Source organism: Solanum pennellii, chromosome 8, assembly GCF_001406875.1.
Source record: "Solanum pennellii chromosome 8, SPENNV200".
Lineage (NCBI taxonomy): Eukaryota > Viridiplantae > Streptophyta > Magnoliopsida > Solanales > Solanaceae > Solanum > Solanum pennellii.
Window position 1 is genome coordinate 21,985,939 of NC_028644.1, and position 12,068 is coordinate 21,998,006.

The 12,068-nt window shown below is 35.6% G+C and overlaps 1 pseudogene; it reads left to right on the plus strand.

The window, feature by feature from the left end:
- The first annotated feature begins 1,299 nt into the window (after positions 1 to 1,299).
- LOC107027534 overlaps positions 1,300 to 12,068 on the plus strand; it is a 55,757-nt pseudogene continuing 44,988 nt past the window's right edge.

The window sequence follows — 12,068 nt, forward strand, 5'->3', positions numbered from 1 at the left end:
CTTGTTAGGATCTGAAATATCAGGTGTATATGCGGAAGCTAGCAAAGCAAACCTCAAAAGACCACGAGTAAGAAGACAACGAGAAATATACCAAAGACACAAAGATTTAACGTGGTTCGGTCAATCGACCTACGTCCACAAAGGAGATGAGCAATCCACTATAAATATGAGAGTACAAAATACAGAGGGAAACAACCTCAACCAAATCACTCGGAATACATGGGAGGTTCACACAAGTGATAACGTATCAAGCTTGTGACCCATAAATTCTCCCTCTAACCAAAACTCTCAAAGCCCTTAAGACTACATTGTGAATGCTGATTAAGTTAGAAGGAACATTCCTCTATTTATAGAGTCCTAAACCTTTTCCTACAAGAAAAGAATTATTCAATCAAAAACCTTTTCCTAAAAGGAAAACCTATTTATGGTAAGAAATTTAGGGCAAATAAAACCCAACAAGTGTTACATTGACCCCCAGCTCCTTTGCAACTTACACAAAGTTTATTTTTTCTTCATAGTTTCTGTTTTTATTTCTGTCTTTGGAGATCAGAAAAAGAAAAAGAGAGTGTTCAATTGGAAATGATGTTTAGTTCATATATTTTCATGTATGCATGTCCAACTGTTTCATTGTTTTACTGTTCATTGATCATAGATATACTTGTAGTGGTAAAGTCAAAGAAGGTAAAATATCATCAAACTTTGGCATTTTTCTTGGACAAGACTAAAGTTCAAATGCCTCCTCCCCATTTTGGAAAATGAAGTTTTCAATCATAGGAAGGAGACAGATTAGTCAACAAAATGTTGCATATTATCCTCCATTTGTGCAGGAGAAATTACCAGTTGAATACTTCAAATATGCGCCTGATTTATTTAATTTGTTAGATATATCTTCCATTTTGTACTGTATTATGATTAAATATGCTTTTTTTTATTTTTTATTTTTTTTTTTGTCACAAACACCATATACTTCAAATTTATCATTTTTCATATTTTAAAGAAAAATAAAGTTAAAACTGGAGTTGTCAACCTTTGAAAAATAAAACTTTCCAAATCCTAAGTTTGTATATGCTGGGTTATAGAGAACGTGTAAATTCTTTCCTTTTTTTTTATTTTGGGTATAAAAATTTCCATAAAATATACTACTGCAAAAGATTCCAAATATGTTTTTTTTGTGCTATAGAAAACGTGTAGAAAAAGTTTCCATAAAAAGTCTACATACAAGTGTGTCTCTCTGTATCAACTGCCAACTCTGTTTTCTTCTTCTGTACGAAGAAAATAAGGAGACTAATTGAGTGTATAATGGAGAATTTGAAAGAGGGTTTTCGATTCAGTCCGACTACTGATGAAGAAGCTGTTACTTTTTTGTTGAGATTCATTGCTGGAAAATTAATTGATGATTCTGGATTCTATCACTTTTCATATTGATACTTACAGTAAACAAGAACCATGGGACATTTTGTTGGATTTTAAAAAGGTGTGAATGGAAAATGAAGAGTTGCGACTTTTATGAAGAGTTGTGACTTTCATGAAATGTTGCGACTTTTATGAAAAGTTGTGACTTTTATGAAAGGTGACGACCTTTCTGAAAGATTGTGACTTTTTCAAAGGTTTGTGACCTTTCCGGTAAGGCACAATAAGAACATTTTCGCACTACCCTTTGTTTTCTATAAATTGAGGGATCTCCTCTCATTTTAACATAGAATTCATAGGCTTCTTCTTCAATTACTAAATCTAGTATTCTAAGTGTACTTTACTGCTGTTGAGTGGTTCGCTGACACCAGAGTTTTTGGTATCTATACTCTGGTGATTGAGATCATTTTACCCTGGGAGGTCATATTCCAAATCAAACCTCGGATACTAGAGGGGAATAATTTCCTTAAGGGGACACTGTGAATTCAGTGGACTTGATCTTTTTCCTATTAAAAATTTTCCAGATTCTGGTACGTGTTTTACAAACTTTAGATTTGTGAATTAATTTCAGTTCTTCTATTCTTTTGTTCTTCACTGGTTCATTAAACTTGGTAACTTCGTGTTTCTGCAAAGTTTGTTGGAATCAGTAAGATTCTTTAGACACATATTAACAACAATTCTTCTTTAAGAAAAATATTTCGTATATTTTTTTTAAAAATATTCTGTTTCTGATTCTAGTTTCGCTACTAGTTTTAATTTTCTAGTTGTGAAAATGTTCTTAAACTTTGTTTTCTTACAAAGATGTTCAAAGTTTTGTTCTAAGTATGTTTGGAATACAAGATGAACAACAATCTTAAGGAAATTATTATACTGTTAGTATTTTTTTGTATTCTACTGATTGAGAGAATCTGATCATGGAAGTAGATGATAAATGCATTACTTCTCCATAATTCGTTGCTTTGTTTAGCAAGGTCGAAGTGAGAATGTAACAGAAAATTTTTATGGTATTCCGTTTAAGATTACCAGGTAACCTTCTTATTAAATTATCTAAGGAGGAAAATAGTTTCAAAGAGTTATCATCTTTTATTTTTTTTATTTTTTTTTATTATGTGTATCTTTGAAAAAAGATCTGCAAACCATATTTTGTGGAATGAATTTTATTTCGCAAATATTGTTGCTTTTAAAATTCTTAAGTTTGCAAAAATGAGAGATGCATATTTTTGTTTGATAAAATAGTATGTCAAAATGTTATAGTTGGAAAACTATTTTATAAGAAAAACATTTTATGTGATAAAAAATATGTTATTCTGTTTGGGGGAAAAAGAAAAACTTTTGTAGTTTTGTCCTCCATGAGAAATGTTAGTGTGTCTGATTTTTGTAGACTAAAAATTTTTGTGGTTTTATACTCTGGATATATTGGACTATGCAATTGGTTTGAAGAATATGAAAACATCACATAATAAGTCAATGTTGTACTTTTGATTTTCTATAAACTTCAATGTAATATAGAAATAAATTGTACAATTTTTTTTTGTCCTTATTGTTAGTATTTAAAATACTAAGTGGTATGTCTATTTATGATAGAGGAAAAATACCAGTGAATTAGAATTTGTGATTTTGTATTTCTATGGAATGAACTTTGACATTGTGTAAACATTGCCAAAGAGAATTGCAGCACTATAATTCTTTCGTAGAATAATGTTTTCAACATTAAAATATGTGGAAAAACTATTTTTAAATACTTGAAAAAAAATTTTGAGATCACATTTGAAATGTGGGGGTTATTTGCTTATGATTAGACTTGGTGGCTAATTTAACTTTGGAGCAAAAGATATGAAATTTAATGATACTTTTGTATTACGTTATACCCACAAAATTCTTGGAGTATATTTGGTATTGTGGTTGTTGAGTTTCTCTATTACTAGTATATAGTGTGACTAGTATGAAACATCCAAATTATATATATACTTGTTCAAAATAATTGTGTTCTTTTATGGAAAAAATATCACTTAAAATGTTGTGATTTTTCATGTTATGTTTTTTGTAAAAATAACATTTGGACTATATTGTCTTTATTAAACCCGATGAAACTTTGTTCATGGGTAGTTATATAACAATCATATGGAAAGTAATGGAAATGTCCTTCTGAAAAGGACATTTGACAATCTAAACAATGTTTGTATCACACAAAATTGTAAGAAATAGGAACAAAATATTAGTGAGGAAAAAGTTACCCCGCGAAGAGTTATTCTTACTTGCTTGAGTCAATGTTTGTGACATGAACACTTGGGGCATGTCAATTACAAAACCTTGTAAGGAAAACTGATCAACTTAGAAGTTTTGCCTAACTTTGAGTGCAATAAATAAAAATGTCAAGTTTTTATGAAATTTAAGTATGTTGAGCATTCTTATAAATCTGTTGAAAGAAATTCTAATCCCTTAGAATTGATTTACACTGACATTTGTGATATGTAATTAATACCATCTCATGGTGGGAAAAAGTATTTTAAAAAGGTGTGAACGGAAAATGAAGAGTTGCGACTTTTATAAAGAGTTGTGACTTTCATGAAATGTTGCGACTTTTATGAAAAGTTGTGACTTTTCTGAAAAGTTGCGACTTTTATGAAAAGTTGTGACTTTTATGGAAAGTTGTGACTTTTATGAAAGGTGACGACCTTTCTGAAAGATTGTGACTTTTCCAAAGGTTTGTGACCTTTCCGGTAAGGCACAATAAGAACCTTTTCGCACTACCCTTTGTTTTCTATTAATTGAGGGATTTCCTCTCATTTTAACATAGAATTCATAGGCTTCTTCTTCAACTACTAAATCTAGTATTCTAAGTGTACTTTACTGCTGTTGAGTGGTTCGCTGACACCAGAGTTTTTGGTATCTATACTCTGGTGATTGAGATCATTTTACCCTGGGAGGTCATATTCCAAATCAAACCTCGGATACTAGAGGGGAATAATTTCCTTAAGGGGACACTGTGAATTCAGTGGACTTGATCTTTTTCCTATTAAAATTTTCCAGATTCTGGTACGTGTTTTACAAACTTTAGATTTGTGAATTAATTTCAGTTCTTCTAATCTTTTGTTCTTCACTGGTTCATTAAACTTGGTAACTTTGTGTTTCTGCAAAGTTTGTTGGAATCAGTAAGATTCTTTAGACACATATTAACAACAATTCTTATTTAAGAAAAATATTTCGTATATTTTTTTTTAAAATCTGTTTCTGATTCTAGTTTCGCTACTAGTTTTAATTACTAGTTGTGAAAATGTTCTTAAACTTTATTTTCTTACAAAGATGTTCAAAGTTCTGTTCTAAGTATGTTTGCAATACAAGATGAACAACACATTTATAGTCAAGGAGTACCTTGTTGTAATAACTATGACGACAATGACTGTAGTCAACATCACTTCTTCATCACAAAGCTCTAGAAGAAAAGCAAGTCAAGATATGGGAAACAAGGGCAGTTGGAAACAGCAAGACAAGAGCAAACTTGTTCAAATGAAGGGTGGACCAGTAACTGAATAAAAGAAGAGCATGTGTTATATGAATAAAGGCTATAAACACGAAAATGGGCATTGGTTGATGAAGGAATTTGACAAGGATTGCAGAGATGTTGTTCTTTGTGCTGCTATTAAGAAGAGAAGTCGCACCACAGACACAAATTCGGAAGACCAAACCTCTATCTGTGGAATCAACTAGTTATGAGAAAATGTGTTGCACCTTTATCCTTATTATTATTACTATATAACCTTTTATATTTAATATTGTGTTATCGAATTGAAAATGCTTAAATCAACAATATTAGTTTATTTTTTTTATTTGTCCTTTTGAACGATCAAATGAAGAAGATATTACTTCCCGTTAGCTCTGCAGCAGCAACAACAATTTGTAGTATAATTTGCTGAAAAACTTCTTTTCTGCTTAATTGATTTAAATGCCTTTAAATTTGAATAAAGTAAAATAAATTTTCTATTTCAACTCTTTTTATTTTAAATTAACTCAAAAATAAATTAATTTGAGTCTCAATTCACTTTTACTTTTATCGAGAAGAAATTACGATGTACTCCCTCCGTCCACTTTTATTTGTTATGTTGTTGTTGATAGTAAAATTTGCGTCAAGAAAACAATAATCAAGAACAAAAAATTATAGCAACAATCGATTTTATTATTTCAAATGCGAGCGTTACAATCTCTGTGATTCCTCTGAATTCGCCTTTTAAGATATAAATTCAAGGGCTTTAAAGCTTGTTCTTGAATCTCTAATGAACTTGAACTTGAACTTTGTCTTGACTTTTATTTGAATTCAAGGGCTTCGAGCTTGTTCTTGAGTTCTATGGTCTTCATCTTGATCGTTCTTGAACTCGAATGCTTGAATTCTTAAACTTATAGCTAGAGAAGAATGGGTCGCAAGGGTGGAAGTGGCAAGACAAGCCGTCGAGATCTTAGGACGGCGCATGAACGTGACTGAGAGCAAGTTCAAGACCCTTGAGGACTTAACCCTTGAGGAGACCGAGAACTCCAGAAGGAGAAAGAGATGACGGCCATTGTGCACTGTCTACGCACGTGGAGACACTACTTATTAGGCTCCAAGTCCGTGGTCAAGACCAACAATGTTGCCACTAGCTACTTTCAGTCCTAAAAGAAGATCACCCCGAAGTAAGCCAGATGGCAAGATTTTCTAACAGAGTTCAAGTATGTTTTAAAGTACAAGCCAGGAAAAGGCAATGTCATGGCTGACGCACTAAGTAGAAAGGCCAAGCTTGCTGCCATCACTACATCTCACTGTGACATTAAAGATGCAATCAAGATTGGCATGCAACACGATCCGAGGCTAAGAAGCTGATGGAATTGGCTGACCTAGGCAAAAACAAGCGCTTTTGGGTAGAAAACGGCTTCTTGCTCACTACCGGTCGGAGGGTTTATGTACCCAAGTTTGGGTCTATCAGGTGGCGCATCATAAAAGAAAGCCACGACACACCGTGGGCTGGGCATCCAGGAAAACGACATACGAGGGCGCTGATCGACGCTATTCATTTCTGGCCACGCATGCGTGACGATATCAAGTGCTATGTGCAGACTTGTCTTGTGTTCCAACAAGACAAGGTGGAGCAAAGGCAACCGGGAGGGTTACTAGAGCCAATACGCGTAGCAGAACGCCCATGGGAGAGCGAGACCATGGACTTCATCAATTTCTTACCGAAGTCCGACGGGTTTGGTACGATTATGGTCGTGGTAGACAGATTTTCAAAGTATGCTACATTCATGCTTGCCACATCTGGTTGCAACGCAAAGGAAGCTGCTGGATTATTCTTCAAGAATATGGTGAAATATTGGGGGCTGCCGAGACATATCATCAGCGACCGAGACCCCCGCTTTAGCGGGAACTTTTGGAGAGAGCTGTTTGAAATACTTGGCACGGAGCTTCACTTTTCCACAAGTTTTCACCCTCAAACCGACGGTCAGACCGAACGCGTCAACGCCCTGTTAGAGTGCTATCTAAGGCACTATGTCAGTGCACATCAAAAGGATTGGGACAGACTCCTACATATGGCACAATTTTCTTATAATTTGCAGAGGAGTGAATCCACCAGGCGCACACCATTCGAGTTGGCGAAAAGCCAACAACCCCAAACTCCGCATTCATTGCCAACTACTTTTGAGGGAAAGAGTTTGGGTGCTTACCATCTTGTCAAGGAATGGGAGGAGCAGCTTGACACTGCCAAGTCCTACTTGGACATGGCAGCCAAGAAGATGAAGAAGTTCGCCGACCACAAGCATCGTCCCACGGACTACAAAAAGGCGACATGGTCCTGGTGAAATTCAATCCAAGAGAGTTCAAAGCACTAAGAGGCGTCCATCAAAACTTAGTGAACAAATATGAGCATCCATTCAAGATCGTTGCCAAGGTAGGCAAGATTTCGTACAAGTTAGAGTTACCTCCACACTTTAAGATCCATTCAGTGTTTCATGCGAACGTCCTCAAACCGTACCATTAGGACAATGAAGATCCAAGCCGGAACCGATCACAACAGGCACCCATTACTGTCACCGCCTCACATGACCAAGAGATCGAAGCTATCATGGACTATCAAGCCAAAAGGAAGCGAGGTCAACAAGCCAGCGCCATGTTCCTTGTGCATTGGAAGGGACAAACTCCAGAAGAGGCCACATGGGAGAAATATGAAGATTTGTGTCAGTTCAAGGACAAAGTCCAATTGTTCTTACAGCAATGCGTTGCGGTTGCCACATCATCAGGTGGGGGAGCGTGAGACGTCCCGCTATAATTTCAGCCTGATTCCACGTTCGAAAAGGGGAAGATTGATCTAGAGTTGTGCAGAAGACTCTAGAACACTTTAGAACCCTCAAGAAGGCTAGAGAAGGTCCCAAGGTAGTGTAGAATTCTCTATAAAGGGACCAAAGTGTAAATACTAGGGACTTATAAAGTAAATATTAATTGCACCTTAGTCCCTAGGAAGTAGTATAAATAGAGGTGCCCCTCATTTTCAAAGGCACCAAGCAAAGTTGTAAGCAATTCTACCAAGCAATACAAAAGCCTTCTTCAAAAGCTCTCTTTCTTTTCTTTCTAAGTCTTTCAAAGCGTTCTCTTAGCGTTCCGAGTCTTAAAGGCTTACTTGAGCTTACAAGATCGTGAAAGATTCGTGAGTAAGTTATCAAGTGCCGCACGAAGTCTTAGCAAATACTCTAAGTCTGTGACAGTTAGCTCTCTCAATGCGTTTTCTTGAAGTTTAGATGATTAATCTTGTTCTTTCTTTGCTTTTGGAACATAGCAAAGCCTAGTTTTCAGCTTCTTCTTCGAAGACATGATTTTCCCTTCATTAAGAATGGGATAAAGGTCTTTAGTGTCAGTTTTCACCTTTTCGACAGCCGTATCAATTCTTTTGCTTATGTTCTTACCAGACTTGATTGATTTGATGTCATTGGATTTGGACCCTTTAACAATATAATTTCTCAAATAGAATTTTGCATCGGCAAAGTGTGTCTCAACTTCGGTGAAATGATTATCATCTGCAACTATTTTCCTTTTGATTCCACCTTTAAGATATTTCAAACATTGATAGTACGATAAGACAATTATATTATCATGTACCCAAGGCCTGCCAAGTAATTTTATTATATGATGTTTTGCGTCGATCACATGCATCCATGCGCTTGATCATAAATCTTCCATGTGAATCTCTAATTTAATAAAGCCTATGCACCTCTTCCCCCTTGATTGAATCCTGGTATAAATAGACGACTTTCGCTGAGTTCCCCATTCGTGATGCCAAGTTCCTTCAATGTGTGGATAGGCAAAATGTTGACTCCAGATTCTTCATCTATTAAGATTCTATATATTCTTCTCTAGCACATGACCCACCATATACAAAAGACGATTATGTAGTGTTTCACGAAATAGAAGATCATTATCTGTAAATGTGATTTTAGTTTCACGTGCATTTACTTCTTGAAAAGATGGTTCAATAGATTTTTCAGATGCTGAAAGAGACATCATTGCTGATATTTCCCTTGTTGCTTTTTCTTCGCCACTTGAAGACACTTTTGGTGAGGATTCACTTGTTGTTCTTTCTTTTCTAGTAGATTGCACCTTCATTTTTTCTTTTTTATCAGCATTGAAACATGATGCCTCGACATTGTCTTGATTAGACTTTATGTCGAATGATCTTGGTAAGAATTTCTCTAGAGTCACAGGACGTCGAGGTTTTTGGTAGTGATACACTTCTACCTTTGCCCTTTTTGGGCATTTGATATATTTTTTGTTCTCCAATTTCTTCAACATATTCCCTCTAACCGGTTGCTCAGATGATTCTTTTCGTAAGCTTGACTTGTTGCGTCTTCGCCTAGTTACAAGAATCAAACCTCCATCACCATCTATATCAATTTCCTGGTCTAATGATTCTTCTTCATGATTTTCAGAGATATATATTTGGACCGGATCTAGTGAGCCAAACGTGATAGAGATCTTGTTAGAACTAGTCTTCTCATCATCAAGGACAATTTTATTTTCGTTAACCAATCGCATCACTCTATCCTTGAAGATAAAACATTTTGCGAGAGGATGACTCACAAGTCTATGATACTTGCAATAATTTGGGTTATCAGCTTTTCCAGCTTCATCGGGTCGCTTCATCTCTAGTAAGTCAATGAGCTTTAACTCGAGCAATTCATCAAAAATTTCAGAAACGTCAGAATCCAAGAAGGGATATTTTTTTCATGCATCTCCCTTAGTGTCGACTTTTGATTTAAACGTTCTTGGAAATTTGTTCTCACATTTTTGCTTTATGCCCTCATTCGGGTAAACTTTGCAGGGGACACATTTACACTCATGGATTCTTTGTTGTCATTTCTAGGCTCAAATTTGCTCCATCTCTTGGGTTCCTGCTTGTCTCTTCCTTTGCGAGGATCATAGACAATAGTCATATCTTTTCCAGCAAAGGACATGCTGAACTCCATATCATGAGCACGAGTAGCTAAATCTTTGAAGGATTTTGGTTTTATTCCTTGCAAGATGTAAAGAAGCTCCCAATGCATTCCTTGAATACACATTTCAATTGCAGAAGCTTCACTAAGCCTGTTCTTGCAATTTAGGCTTGCGTTCCTCCACGATTAATGAAATCTATAACCGGTTCATCCTTTCTTTGGCGAGTATTCGAGGATTCTACCATGATCACCATACGCCTTGTGCCATAGAAGCGATTGAGAAACTCATGCGCTAGTTGCTCCCAACTATCAATAGAATTAGGTTCAAGATCCGTGTACCAATCAAAGGCATTTTTTTAGAGAGCGGACAAAATGTTTGACAAGATGGTCTCCATAGGTTCCATCATTATTACATGACGAAGTGCGCGACATGTTGTTTCGAATTTTCTTTTCCCTCAAATTGCTGAAATTTGGGAGGTTGATAATCAACAAGCATTTTAAAGTTATCAATCCTAGAAGTGTATGGCTTAGCATACATATGAGAAGACTTGGTAGAGATTTCATACTTATCTTTGATAGTGCCTTCAATAAACTCCTTCAAGCGATCGAATGGGATCATTCCTTCAGAAGAAACTGGCATCTCTTTAACAAGCGGGACTTTCTTTGCAGGATCTTCGATTTCTTGAACTTCAATACCCTTTCCAGGCGCATGGCTCGCATCTCCATCTAAAATTCCTTTCACTCAATCCATCAACATATCAATTCAAGACTCTTGGTGTTGTACATGCTTTTTCAATCCTTCAACCAACTTCATCAGATTTGCGAATTGTTCCTTACGAGAGAAGGCAGCAGTCACCATCGTTTGCATGACCATTGGAGATGCAGAAGAGTAGAATGAATTGTCGCGTAAGTAATTTTCAGCGGACTCACGTTATTGTACATGGAGATGATTCATAAGTTGAATCACAGTTCTCCCCTTGTGGTAGAGTTCTTGTAACCAGATTGCTCAAGTAGAGCCAGTGTCTTCTTGATCTTTTCAGCAACACTACTTCCTCCTTCTAGAGTATTTGTGGAGGAACTTGCTTCTTTTGGACTCGAAGACCCAAAAACATGAGTTGATGCAGAGGACACTTAAAGTGTTTGTTGTACTAGTGTAGCAACCTTGCTTCTCGTAACAGCTCCGAAACTTCAAAAGGTAACACCAAGGATGCCTTCAACTTCACTAGAGAACTTGGAGCTAGTGTCCTTAGAGGTAGTTGATCGAGAGTTGTTGTTCATGGAAGTCATCTCAATATTCTTTAACTCTTGAAAAGTTGAGATGAGAGGTAGAGATTTTCCCACTGGGCGTGCCAGAATTTGTAGACAGTAAAATTCGCTTCGAGAAAACAATAATCAAGAACGGAAAATTATAGCAACAATTGATTTATAATTTCAAATGCGAGTGTTACAATCTCTATGATTCCTCTGAATTCACCTTTTCAAATATAAATTCAAGGGCTTTAAAGCTTGTTATTGAATCTCTAATGAACTTGAACTTAAACTTTATCTTGATCTTGACTTTTATTTGAATTCAAGGGCTTCGAGCTTGTTCTTGAATTCGATGGTCTTGATCTTAATCATTCTTGAACTCGAATGCTTGAATTCTTAAACTTATAGCTTTGTAGAGAATTAAATGGCGTTTGTACCACCGATTTTCTCTAGCTTCTTGTTTAGAATTTTCTGTCTCTTTTCTGAATTATGAGGACCCCTATTTATAGTTTTAGAATAGAGGAGTTGCGATTGGAATGGGATTTCATTCGGCCAATAAGATTTATGTGACATGGCATATGGACTTTATAGAGCTGGCTTGTCATCTTTGACACGTGTCATGATTCTATTGATTTCTTATTTGACTTGGCATGCCACATCATTTGCACACGTGGCGCCAAGATGGACCTCTAGAATTAGCTGAAATTAGGCTTAACATATTGGGCTCATCTATTGTAGCCCAAACCATTTAATTTAGACTTTAATTAAGTCCATATTTATTGGACTTAAATATTTAACTCAATTATATTAATCCATAACATTTATTTGGATTAATTTAATATAATCTGAATCATTTCATAAATTTATATTTAATAAATTTTATATTATTACAGTTGCACTTTTCAAAAGTTAATTGACTAATTTTTAAAGTTAAATTAGATTATGTTAAATATATATTTTAA